Raw genomic sequence first — 11,603 nt, forward strand, 5'->3', positions numbered from 1 at the left:
CAATCAGAAGCAAATATGGGGGGGTGCGTGTGTGTGTGTGTGTAGAGCATGAACAGAAAAATCGAGGGGGAATATTTAAATAGCGAAGGGGGAATATTTAAATAGCGAAGGCAAGGGTCAAAGGGCTTTCTGAAACACATTGCAGAAAGGAAGAGTTTTAAGAGAATTTGTTGCAATTACTTTTTAAGATCTCATTGTAAATATAGCAATATTATCAATGTACATCCGTCAGTATTTTTTAAAAAAGAATTAAAGCAAAGAGATTTGGGTTATCCTGTTGCCTGGCTCTGTGTACCCCTCCCCCATGGCTTTAACATTAGTCTAATACGAAAATATAGACGAGAGAGCTTTTTCCCCAGTTTACCTCAGTGTCAGGGAAAGCTTCACCCATCAATGTTATGTGTTATGTGGGTGTTATGTTGTGACCTGTTTGCAACTTATATACAGAGAGAGAGAGAGAGAGAGAGAGCAGTCCAGGAACACTCTGTATGTCGGGCCACTGTTTAAAGAAACAGAAGCATTTATGTATGCATGTGAAATACGTCCGTAGATGTCCATGCTTTGATCAGATTCAGTTCCAGCCAGGGCAGTTTACAAATGTTTAGAAGGTGGGCATAATAAAATACATTAGAATAGTAGGGTGACCAACCTTTTGGGCAAGTATGAACAAGTCAAGCGCAATTGAGAGAAAAGCCTTTGCAGTGTGTATTACAGTTATGCCTGCAACTCCTCTGTGCCTTGATCTGCTGTGCAGGGGACCAGAAAAGCTGCATAATGCCGAATACTCAGGAATGCTGCTAGGGCCTGACTCTCTGCACAAGTAGGCCCATAGGCCTTCTTCTGTAGAAACCTAGCACTTGGTGCAAGAGACTGGCCATCCATGTTTTGTATTTTAGAGTTCTGCCTTGTGAGTACAGTGTACCCTGAAGGACAGGTTAAAAATCTTTTCAATAAACACAATTCTCTGAGGTTTCATAATAATCAAGCAGCCTATGTGAAAGGCCAAAGTTGTGGTCCTTGTCTTGGCATCTGCAAAGAGGATCTTCACACATGCTGAGAATTGCAACAAGGAAGTGTTTCCCTTGACATATTGGCAGTATTTTCTGAGAAACTATGCTATTTCCAGCTCTTTATGGTGCTTAACTGCAATGAAGTGTGCCTTTACTGTTAATAAATTATGGTGTCAATTTGCTTTATGGTTTAAGCAATATCCTCTTCAGACATTTATATTTCACACAGAAACAAGAAAACTGGAAATGAGGTGATCTCACATGCTTTCCATTCACATAACTTACATTTGATGTCCATATTTTCCAAAAAAATAAAAAGCTTTTTTTTTAAAATGGTGCGTTGAAAAAAACAAGAGTGTAAAATATGAGAAAACAATCCACCATCACCATTAGGGATGTGGATTGTTTCACACTGTTTCATAATTAATTTTCCCTTGCTGCCCTTTAACCTGAAATTCCTTCCCAGGATATCCTAGTGGTGCCATCTCTCTCTCTCTCTCTTTCCTTTTTCCATTCAAATCCCCCTCATAATCCATATGTGTGGTGAAACCTTTGGCTTACCATACTTGTTGCCATGGTTTCTCCCATCTCTCCTCCCCATGCATGCTTTCCCCACTTTCAAACTAAACTGCACGGGGCAGGCTTCAGATGTTTTTTAAACTGTAATTCTATGAAAAACTAAGGCATTCTGGTATCCTGGGTATTGTATTTCAGATGTGCCTTCCACATACACTAAGCCATGTAGCTCATTTTATTTATTTGTATTTATATTCCATCTCTCCTCTAAGGAGCTCAAGATTGCATACACAGTCCCCTCTCCTCAAGCTTACCCTTCCAACAACTCTGTGAGGTAGGTTAGGCTGAGAGAGAGTGCTGGCCCAAGGTCACCCAATGGGTTTCATGGCTGAGTGGGGATTTGAAGACAGGTCTCCACATTTCTAGTCTAGCCTCCCAATAAAGAATTGTTTACACACTGTTGCCTAACTCAGTTCTTCCTGCAGTAACTAGTGAGAGGACCAGCACAGTGATGACCACTATATTCTGGAATGTGTTTTGATCACATTGCAGAATTGATTCTGTCTTCATTGTGACATTATGATTAATTACAACTGGACGGAAAGTAGATATAACAGGAGAGATTGTTGGGTAGATGGTTCAGGACAGAATGTGTCTGAGCCTCTGAGCTGAAAATCAGCACTGTGGCTCTCCAGTCCGTTTCCCCCCAGCTCTCTCTTCACTGTCCATTGGAACTAGCTGCTGGCTGGGAACGTCAAACTGAAAAAAAATTGTGCCAAATGTGTAGTATCTTATGTGAGAGTTGTTTGCGCCTTTGGCATTTGATTTGTAATGAATGGACCGAAAGAGTCTAATTCATCCCTTTTGGATATTGGGCACTGAGGGCAGTGTCCAAACATTCTCTATAAAATGTCTTTGGGTGTGCAGAAGACTGGGAAAAAAGAGAACTTCTGTACAAAGACTTCTATAAGCAAGAAATTGGGAGGGGGGACACACAGAATCATCACTATTAACTTCCTAATACAGGATCTTATGTATACCAGTGTAGAGGTTTTTTACAATCAAGCATAAATTGTACAGTGCCTTGCAAAAGTAATCAGACCCCTGACCAATGCTCTCATATTACTGAATTACAAATGGTACATTGTAAATTCATTCTGTATTATATTTTATTTTGAAACACTGAAACACAAAATCAATTATTGTAAGGTGACATGGGTTTTATGTTGGGAAATGTTTGGAAGAAACATAAGAAACTGAAACGTGTTGCTTGCATAAGTATTCAACCCCCACACATTAACATTTGGTAGAGCCTCCTTTCGCTGCAATAACGGCTTTAAGTCTTTTGGGGTAGGTATGTACCAGCTTTGCACACAGTGTCGGAGGGATTTTGGCCCATTCTTCTTGGCAGATTCGCTCCAGGTCGTTCAGCTTGGTTGGATGTCGTTTGTGGACCACAATTTTCAAAGAGTGCCACAGATTCTCAATGGGATTGAGATCAGGACTTTGACTGGGCCACTGCAGGACATTCACCTTTTTGTTCTTGAGCCACTGCAGTGTTGCTTTGGCCTTGTGCTTGGGATTATTGTCCTGCTGAAAAGTGAATTTCCTCCCCAGCGTCAGTTTTTTAGTGGACTGAAGGAGGTTCTCTTGCAGTATTTCCCTGTGTTTTGCTCTATCCATTCTTCCTTCCATTTTAACAAGATGCCCAGTCCCTGCTGATGAGAAGCATCCCAATGGCATGATGCTGCCACCACCATACTTCACTGTAGGGATGGTGTGTCTTGAGGCATGGGCAGTGTTAGGTTTGTGCCACACATAGTGCTTTGAGTTTTGGCCAAAAAGCTCTATCTTGATCTTATCTGACCACAAAACCTTTCCCCACATTGCAGCTGGGGCACTCTCATGCTTTCTGGCAAACTCCAGACGTGCTTTCAGATGGTACTTTTTGAGTAACGGCTTTTGCCCCCCTCCCATATAAGCCAGTGTTATGCAGAGCTCTTGATATGGTTGACTGGTGCACCATTACTCCACTCCCAGCTACTGAACTCTTTAGCTCCTTCAAAGTGATTGTTGGCCTCTCTGTGACTTACTTCACAAGTCTCCTTCTTGTTCGAGTGCTGAGTTTTGAGGGACAGCCTTTTCTTGGCAGCGCCTGGCTGGTGTGATGCAGCTTCCACTTCCTGATTATTGATCCAACTGTGCTCACTGGGATAACCAAACACTTGGATATTATTTTGTACCCTTTTCCTAATCTATGCATTTGTATTACATTATCTCTCACTTCTGTAGAATGCTCTTTGGTCTTCATTTTCCTTCAGATCCACAGCCTGAAATGATCCTTCAACAGTGGCGTTTTTATCCTGACAGTGTGACAGCAACATTAATGGTTCACAGGTGGAGGCCAATGGTAAGGTAACGGTGTCCTTGATAGGGCAATTTCTTTCATCTCTGTAATCCTGGAGCCTCCTCTAGGATGCACACCTTAATGTGGTGAAGGGGTTTGAGAGTGTCAAAGAAGCTGAGAGCAATGCCGTCAGGAGTCTAGACCAAGAGGCTAGACTCCTAGCAGGGGCACTCAAGGCAGAATGGTCAAAGCTGAGACACCAGACTAAGATGCATCCAGACTCAGAGGAAGGCAATGGTAAACCTCCTCTGAATACCTCTTACCATGAACACTACATGAACAGAGTATCCAAAATACAACACAAGATAGTGCTGGAAGATGAGACCCCCAGGTCAGATGGCACTCAGCTACTGGGGAAGAACAACGGACAAGTACAAGTAGCACTGTGACTAATGACGCAGCTGGGTCAAAGCCGAAAGGAAGCCCAGAGGCTAATATGCACAGATGTAAAAGGAGAGTCCAGAGTTCTACGACGCACACAATAGGAACATGGAATGTGAGAAGCATGAACCAGGGAAAGTTAGAAATTGTCAAGCAAGAAATGGAACGCATCAACATTACAATTAAAGTGGGTGAATTCTAATGGACAGGAATGGGACACTTTCAATCAGGCAACTACAAAATATTTTATGCAGGAAATGAGAAATTAAGAAGAAACGGGGTTGCTTTAACAGTGGGAAGTGATGTAGCAAGAGCAATTAAGAGCTATAATGCAAGGTCTGAGTGATATCAATGAGCTTTAACAGGAAACCTATTAATATAACCATCATCCAAGTCTATGCTCCAACAGTAAACACAGAAGAAGAGGAATTGGAAAGATTTTATGCAGAAGTACAGGAAGAAATTGATCACACACCAAAACAAGATGTTCTGATAATCATGGGGGACTGGAATGCAACAGCAGGAAACAGAGAATAACTAGAAATTGTGCAAAAATGGGACTTAGGAGATAGAAATGAAGCAGGAGAAAGACTTATTGAATTATGTGAAGCCAATAATTTGTTTCTTCACCAAATGGTCAATATAGGAATCAATTGATTATATAATTGGTAGCAGAAGATGGAGAAGTTCTATACTTTCTGTGAAAACAAGACCAGGAGCAGACTGTTGTACAGATCATAAACTGGTAATATCGAAAATCGGAGTAAAGCTAAAGAACAACAACAAAGCAATCATCATGCCAAAACACAATTTAAATAACATCCCAGAAGAATATAAAGATCAAATAAGGAACAGATTTGAGGCTTTAAACTTAGTTGACAGAGAACCAGAAGAACTATGGATTGAAGTCAGAGACATTATCAGGGAAGAACGCAAAAAGACAATACCTCTAGTTAAAAAGAGAGAAAGACCTCAATGGATCACTGAAGAAACTCTTAAAATGGTTCAAGAGAGAAGGAAAGCAAAAGCAAAAGGAGATAAAAACACGGTCAGACCCCTAAATGCAACTATATAGCAACTAGTACGTAGGGACAAAGAGAACTATTACAAGATATTGTATAGAAATAGGACAACAAAAAAAGGTAGAACAAGAGCCCTATTCCAAAATATTAGAGAAATTAAAGGGAAATTTAAACCAAGAGTAGGGATGTTCAATAATCAACAGGGGAACACACTGACTGACCGAGATAAAATAAAAGGAAGATGGAAGCAATACACTGAAGAACTATATAAAAGAGTTGCAAGGATGACAGATTCATTCACAGAGGAACCATATGATGAAGAACCAGAAATTTTAGAATGTGAGGTGAAAGCTTCCCTTAAAATACTTGGAAGAAACAAATCACCAGGAACAGATGGCATACCAATAGAGTTGCTACAAGTTACTGAGACTGAATCTGTCCAAATTTTAACAAATGATTGTCAACAAATATGGAAAACTAAACAATGGCCCACAGACTGGAAGCGTTTAATATACATCCCAATTCCAAAGAAAGGGGATCCCAGGGAATGCAGTAATTATCAAACTATTGCCTTAATATCCCATGCAAGTAAAGTAATGCTCAAGATTCTATAAAGGCTCTCACCATATATGGAGCGAGAAATGTCAGATGTCTAAACTGGATTTAGAAAGGGAAGAGGTACAGTAGGGCCCCACTCATACAGCAGGTTCCGTTCCAGGCCCCCACCGAAAAGCGAAAACCACCAGAAAGTGGGGTGCTACTCAGCTGTAGCCCGTGAGCTCCCTGCCCTACAGCTGATTGCATGCTACAGCTAATCAGCTGGAGCACGCAATCAGCTGGAGCGTGGGGAGCTTGCGCACTCCAGCTGATAGCTGTCCCCGCGCTACAGCTGATTGCCCTGCTGGCGCCACTGTATTAGCGGAACACCAAAAAACGGGGCACTGACAAGCGGAGCATTACTGTACCAGAGATCATATCGCAAACATACATTGGATAATGGAACAGACTAAGGAATTTCAGAAGAAAATCACCCTGTGCTATATAGATTACAGCAAAGCCTTTGATTGTGTAGATCATGAAAACTATGGAATGCTTTTTAAAAAATGGGGGTGCCACAGCATCTGATTGTCCTGATGCGCAACCTATATTCTGGACACGAGGCTACTGTAAGGACAGAATATGGAAAAACCACCTGGTTCCCAGTCGGAAAGGGTGTGAGATGGGTGTATTTTATCACCCTATTTGTTTATATGCAGAACATATCATACGGAAAGCGGGACTGGACCAAGATGAAGGAGGTGTGAAAACTGGAGGAAGAAATATCAGTAATTTGAGATATGCAGACAATACCATACTACCAGAAGAAACCAGTAATGATTTGAAATGAATGCTGATGCAAGTTAAAGAGGAAAGCACAAAAGCAGGACTACAGCTGAATGTCAAGAAGACTAAAGTAATGACAACAAAAGATTTATGTAACTTTAAAGTTGACAGTGAGGACATTGAACTTGTCGAGGATTGTCAATACCTTGGCACAGTCATTAACCAAAATGGAGACAAGAAATTAGAAGAAGGCTAGGACTGGGGAGGGCAGCTATGAGAGAACTAGAAAAGGTCCTCAAATGCAAAGATGTATCACTGAACACTAAAGTCAGGATCATTCAGACCATGGTATTTCCAATCTCTATGTATGGATGTGAAGGTTGGACAGTGAAAAAAGCGGATAAGAGAAAAATCCACTCATTTGAAATGTGGTGTTGGAGGAGAGCTTTGCGGATACCATGGACTGCGAAAAAGACAAATATTTGGGTGTTAGAACAAATTAAAGCAGAACTATCACTAGAAGCTAAAATGAAGAAACTGATGTTATCATACTTTGGACACATAATGAGAAGACATGATTCATTAGAAAAGACAATAATGCTGGAAAAAACAGAAGGGAGTAGAAAAAGAGGAAGGCCAAACAAGAGATGGATTGATTCCATAAAGGAAGCCACAGGCCTGAACTCACAAGTTCTGGTGGTTCATGACAGATGCTCTTGGAGGTCACTGATTCATAGGGTTGACATAAGTCATAACTGACTTGAAGGCACATAACAACAGCAACAAACAACAACAACAAAAACTGGGAACTTCCATAGCACAATGGTTGAACACTTACGTAAGCAACATGTTTCATGTTTTTTGTTTCTTACAAATATTTCCCAACATAAAACCAATGTCACCTTACCACAATTGATTTTCAGTTTCAGTGTTTCAAAATAAAATATCATACAGAATGAAATTACAATGTACCATCTGTAATTCAGTAATATGAGAGCATTGGTCAGGGGTCTGATTACTTTTGCAAGGCACTCTAAATGTTGTTAAATAAGTTCTTTTATTTCAAGGAACTGAGAGATCACACATGGAAAAATGCAACTATAAACTGGTTTGTGTAGAAACATATGCCCTGAAAATGGTGAATGCAGTTTTAATGCATACTTTTTGGACAAATCTATTGGAGGTATGCATGGAAGCTGATGAAGCAATACCTGTGTAGGGCTGTGTGTGTCGGCCAGTCATGAGGCATGAGTGTGCAAGAGAGATGTGTAAATCTGAGTGGATCATCCATACTTTAAATTGCCATTGATCTAAGGATGATGGATAGATAGAACCATTTTATCCCCTTTGCATCTTTCTTCAATCAGTTCACGGTGGAGATCCAGATAGATCTTGGTGAATGGCACAGCAACATCCAGATTTTCTCACTAGTCAAGGCAAGTTGGGCAAGCCTCAGAAATCGCTGACTGAACTCTTGCTGTCCTGCAACTGAACCAGAACAAATATGATGTCCTTTTCCCTGGGTCAGGAAGGCTGGACCTTCGAAGAGTTTTTGCTTCAGCAACAAACCAGCTCAGGCTGCGAACTTAGGGAAATGGGGATGGGAGGTTCCATCTTTTCCTGCATATCAGCCAGACCCTTTCCCCTCCTTTAGAATAGTCTCACACACAGCTAGCTGGGCTTTGAAGCTTCTGGCTGGCTTGCCACCTGCTCTGCCCTGGAGGAAATGGAGATGGGGAGGTTCAGTGCCAGCCAGGAACGCAGTCATCTGGTGTGGGCACCTCTAGTCCTGGGGCAGGAGCGTCCTGCTCCACTTGCTCCTCCTCTGAGGGCTGGACTCTGACAGGTGTACAAGTTGAAGATCGTTGGTCTTAGTCTGGGGAAATGTGGTTTACAAATTCCCATTCAACCCAACTCATTGAGTGATGAACCAGTGACTCAGCATCCTCAGAGATCTTTGAACCTGACTGGAAAAAGGAGAACATTAACATATGGTAAAACGATAACAACTACCTGTGTTTACAAGCCCAGGGCCTCCATTCTTGTCAGGGGCTCCTGGCCTGGGTAAGGGAATAAGCTCCTGCATTGTAGAAAGAAAGAAGACCTACTTATTCTGATGGCACTCTTGTAGACTGTGATTGTACTACAACTGCTTTACGGTTGGTTCGAGTTTTACTGGATGTTTTAGATATGCTGAGATTTTGCTGCAATTGTTTTGTGAGTGGCTCTGAGCATAATAGATATGGCAGGGTATAAATGTTTCAGTCCATGTAAATAAAGGTCAACTTGTGTCTCCAAGACAAAAAGTGATTTTGTCCCATGGACAAAACAGCCTGGGAGCTTAGCCCATGGACATGTCTCTTCAGTCAGTGCTTTAAAATGAAACCAAAAGGGTGGAAGAAAACATTGAAAAAGGAGGCACACTGGGGCAGGGGAAAACCCTGCCTGGATTTCATCACACCTTGGGCCCTGCAGATGCTGCAACACAGACTGATTCCACTATCATTCTCCACGTGCCATGTACATGGAAAGAGGGCCAACAGGAGTTCGGATCATATCACTCTATGTCCTGAGGGGATCTTTTGGTGCATTCAGCGCTCTGTAAAATACCACCCCTCACTGACTGCACCCCTAAATCAAAAGTGGCAGCTACGTGACACCTTTGTTTGTCTCCCAAGTCTAGTCCTTGATCTCTGAAGTTTATTTTTATGCATACCTTTTCTAATGAAGCCATGGCCACAAGATTGTTTCCACTTTTTTTGTTAGATATTAACTCTCTCTCTCTCTCTCTCTCACTCTCTCTCTCACTCGCTCATATTCCTTGGGGACCAGCCTTTCTGTCCTGGATGTGTCCAAAGAGCCCAAGGATACATATTTGAGCTTCCTTAGTGCACCAAAGGGACAAAAATAACAACACAAAGCACACACACGAACACAAAACCGGCAGGCAGCATAAAGGAATATTGCATAACATCTTTAAAATTACCCCCCCCCCATCGACAAGGCCAGATTTTGAGGATTAAAACAATGTAACTTGTCAGTCAATGACTACATCACACTGAGTCGGGGGGGGGGGTTGTGCAAATTTGTATATTTGTTAGCAGAGAACGGCAACGGACTGAAATGCGTGTGCCCGTGTGTGCGTTTAACTAAGAAAGCAGGCTTTTACCCTGCATTGAGAACAATGAGACTTAAGATTTAGTAAAATAAGAAAAGCTACTTTATTTATAGAAATACATAGTAGATAGAAAGGCATACCTAGTTCTAACTAAGTTGGAGGTGCAACACCCAGGTTTGGGAGTTGCCCTCATGGCTCAGGAGAGAGAGAGCAGAGACAAAGGTGTCTCCTCTCTCTTGGACAGTCGAAGAAGAGAGGAAGGAAAGGGCAGAAGGAGGAGGGGCAGATAAGCTTCCCTAAGCATATCAGTCTAAAGGAAGTCAGTTAGAGCATCACAGGTAAAGGTAATCAAGCCTATCCATCTGGAGGACCCTAACTCTATCTCCCTTCTGGAACATAAACAAAAGAACAAAACAAGAGTTGCTCTTGCCCCACTTCCAACAAGGGGTTGGGAACATGTGGCCCTCCACATGTTGGACTTCAGCTCCCATCAGCCCCAGCCAGCATGACCAATGGTCAGCAATGATGGAAACTACAGTCCAGCAGCATCCAACAACAGTCCAGAAATATGAGACAAGGAGGAATATGAAAATGATCTGGTATCTGCAATCAAACTTGGATATTTCCCCCCAGCGATTCCATAAAAGTGTAGCTTTCAACAGGGCAACAGCACCCTCATATGGAAGTGGGATGGCTATCTGTGTATTCTGGCCAGTATCCACCCAGTCATACAGATGCCCCAGCTCCTCTGTTGTTTTTTTCTGACTAGCTTCTCAAATTGTGCCAAAGGTTGTGTCAACCCAGAGGACATTCAGACTTTCTAGCGTAGCTCGTTGAGAGGATATGGGGAGGGAAGCTCTACTGGCAAGAAATCTCAGAATCTCTGCAGTGTGGGTGGAAACAAATTCCCACATTTTTTCCAATTAACATACCAGTTGCTACAGAATTTATTTTCCTTGATCTAGAACCTTTCAATTTGAGTACATACAGGCCACAAGGTGTGATGAAATAAATAAATGAACAAAAACAGAGAAATCCCAAGGACTCAACACAAACCTCATCATATATGAAGAGTCTCTGACACATATAAGACTTAATAGAAATGCACCCCACACAAAGTGTATTGAGAGATGCATAGAATACCCCTGAGAAATGTTGCCAGTCATCCCAAATCTCCAAGTTCACCTCCAAACTGACAATCTCAAAATTCACCTCAATCCCCAAATTCACCTCAAAATTTGTTGTAGGTAGAATTTGGTAAGAGCCTAAAGATTTTCAAAATAAATACAAACATGCATGCATGCATACATAATACTCCAAGGAACTTTGCTAATCTTTACGATTCTCTTTTGGTCTCCCTTGCAATTCCACAGATGCTTTTCCTGAGTTGTAATGTACAAAGTTTCCACTACTTTTGCTTTATCTGCACTTTGGGGAGTGTCCTGGTAATGCTCAAATGTTAGGTCAGACCAATAGGATGGTCAATTTCTTCTTTGCATATGCTGGATTTTTTTTAATAGGACTTTGAGTAGATCGTTCTTTGCACACCTGTGAAAAGGTGCTCTTCATAATTTTGCATTTTTCTCTTCATGTATATGCTTTTTTTGGTTCCTTTCTATAATGTCTTTGTTTGATGGACCTTTTCTCTATGTTCAGTTAAAAAAATAATTTTGAAAATAAAAAAAAGCCAGGGCAGCACCTTCATCAGGTCCACCGGCTGGGGGTGATGAAGCCAACAGAAGGACAACTGCAGGGCAAGTGGAAGAAAATACTTGCTAAGTTCTACCAAACTCACTCCATGATGGTGATGTTGGTAGAGTACTTTT

The 11,603-nt window shown here is 41.7% G+C and overlaps 1 protein-coding gene across 2 annotated transcripts in view; it reads right to left on the bottom strand.

The window, feature by feature from the left end:
- SSPN (sarcospan) overlaps nt 1-8,609 on the bottom strand; it is a 42,568-nt gene extending 33,959 nt beyond the window's left edge. Inside the window, exon 1 of one of the 2 annotated variants that reach the window (XM_061582230.1) lies at nt 7,871-8,609. The gene's annotated coding sequence lies outside the window, so the exon portion shown is untranslated. Of the gene's footprint in view, nt 1-364; nt 410-7,870 lie in introns of those variants that run through there. The other variant, XM_061582231.1, reaches the window with a different exon arrangement.
- Nucleotides 8,610-11,603: the final 2,994 nt, after the last annotated feature.

This window comes from Rhineura floridana, chromosome 8 (genome assembly GCF_030035675.1).
Source record: "Rhineura floridana isolate rRhiFlo1 chromosome 8, rRhiFlo1.hap2, whole genome shotgun sequence".
NCBI lineage: Eukaryota > Metazoa > Chordata > Lepidosauria > Squamata > Rhineuridae > Rhineura > Rhineura floridana.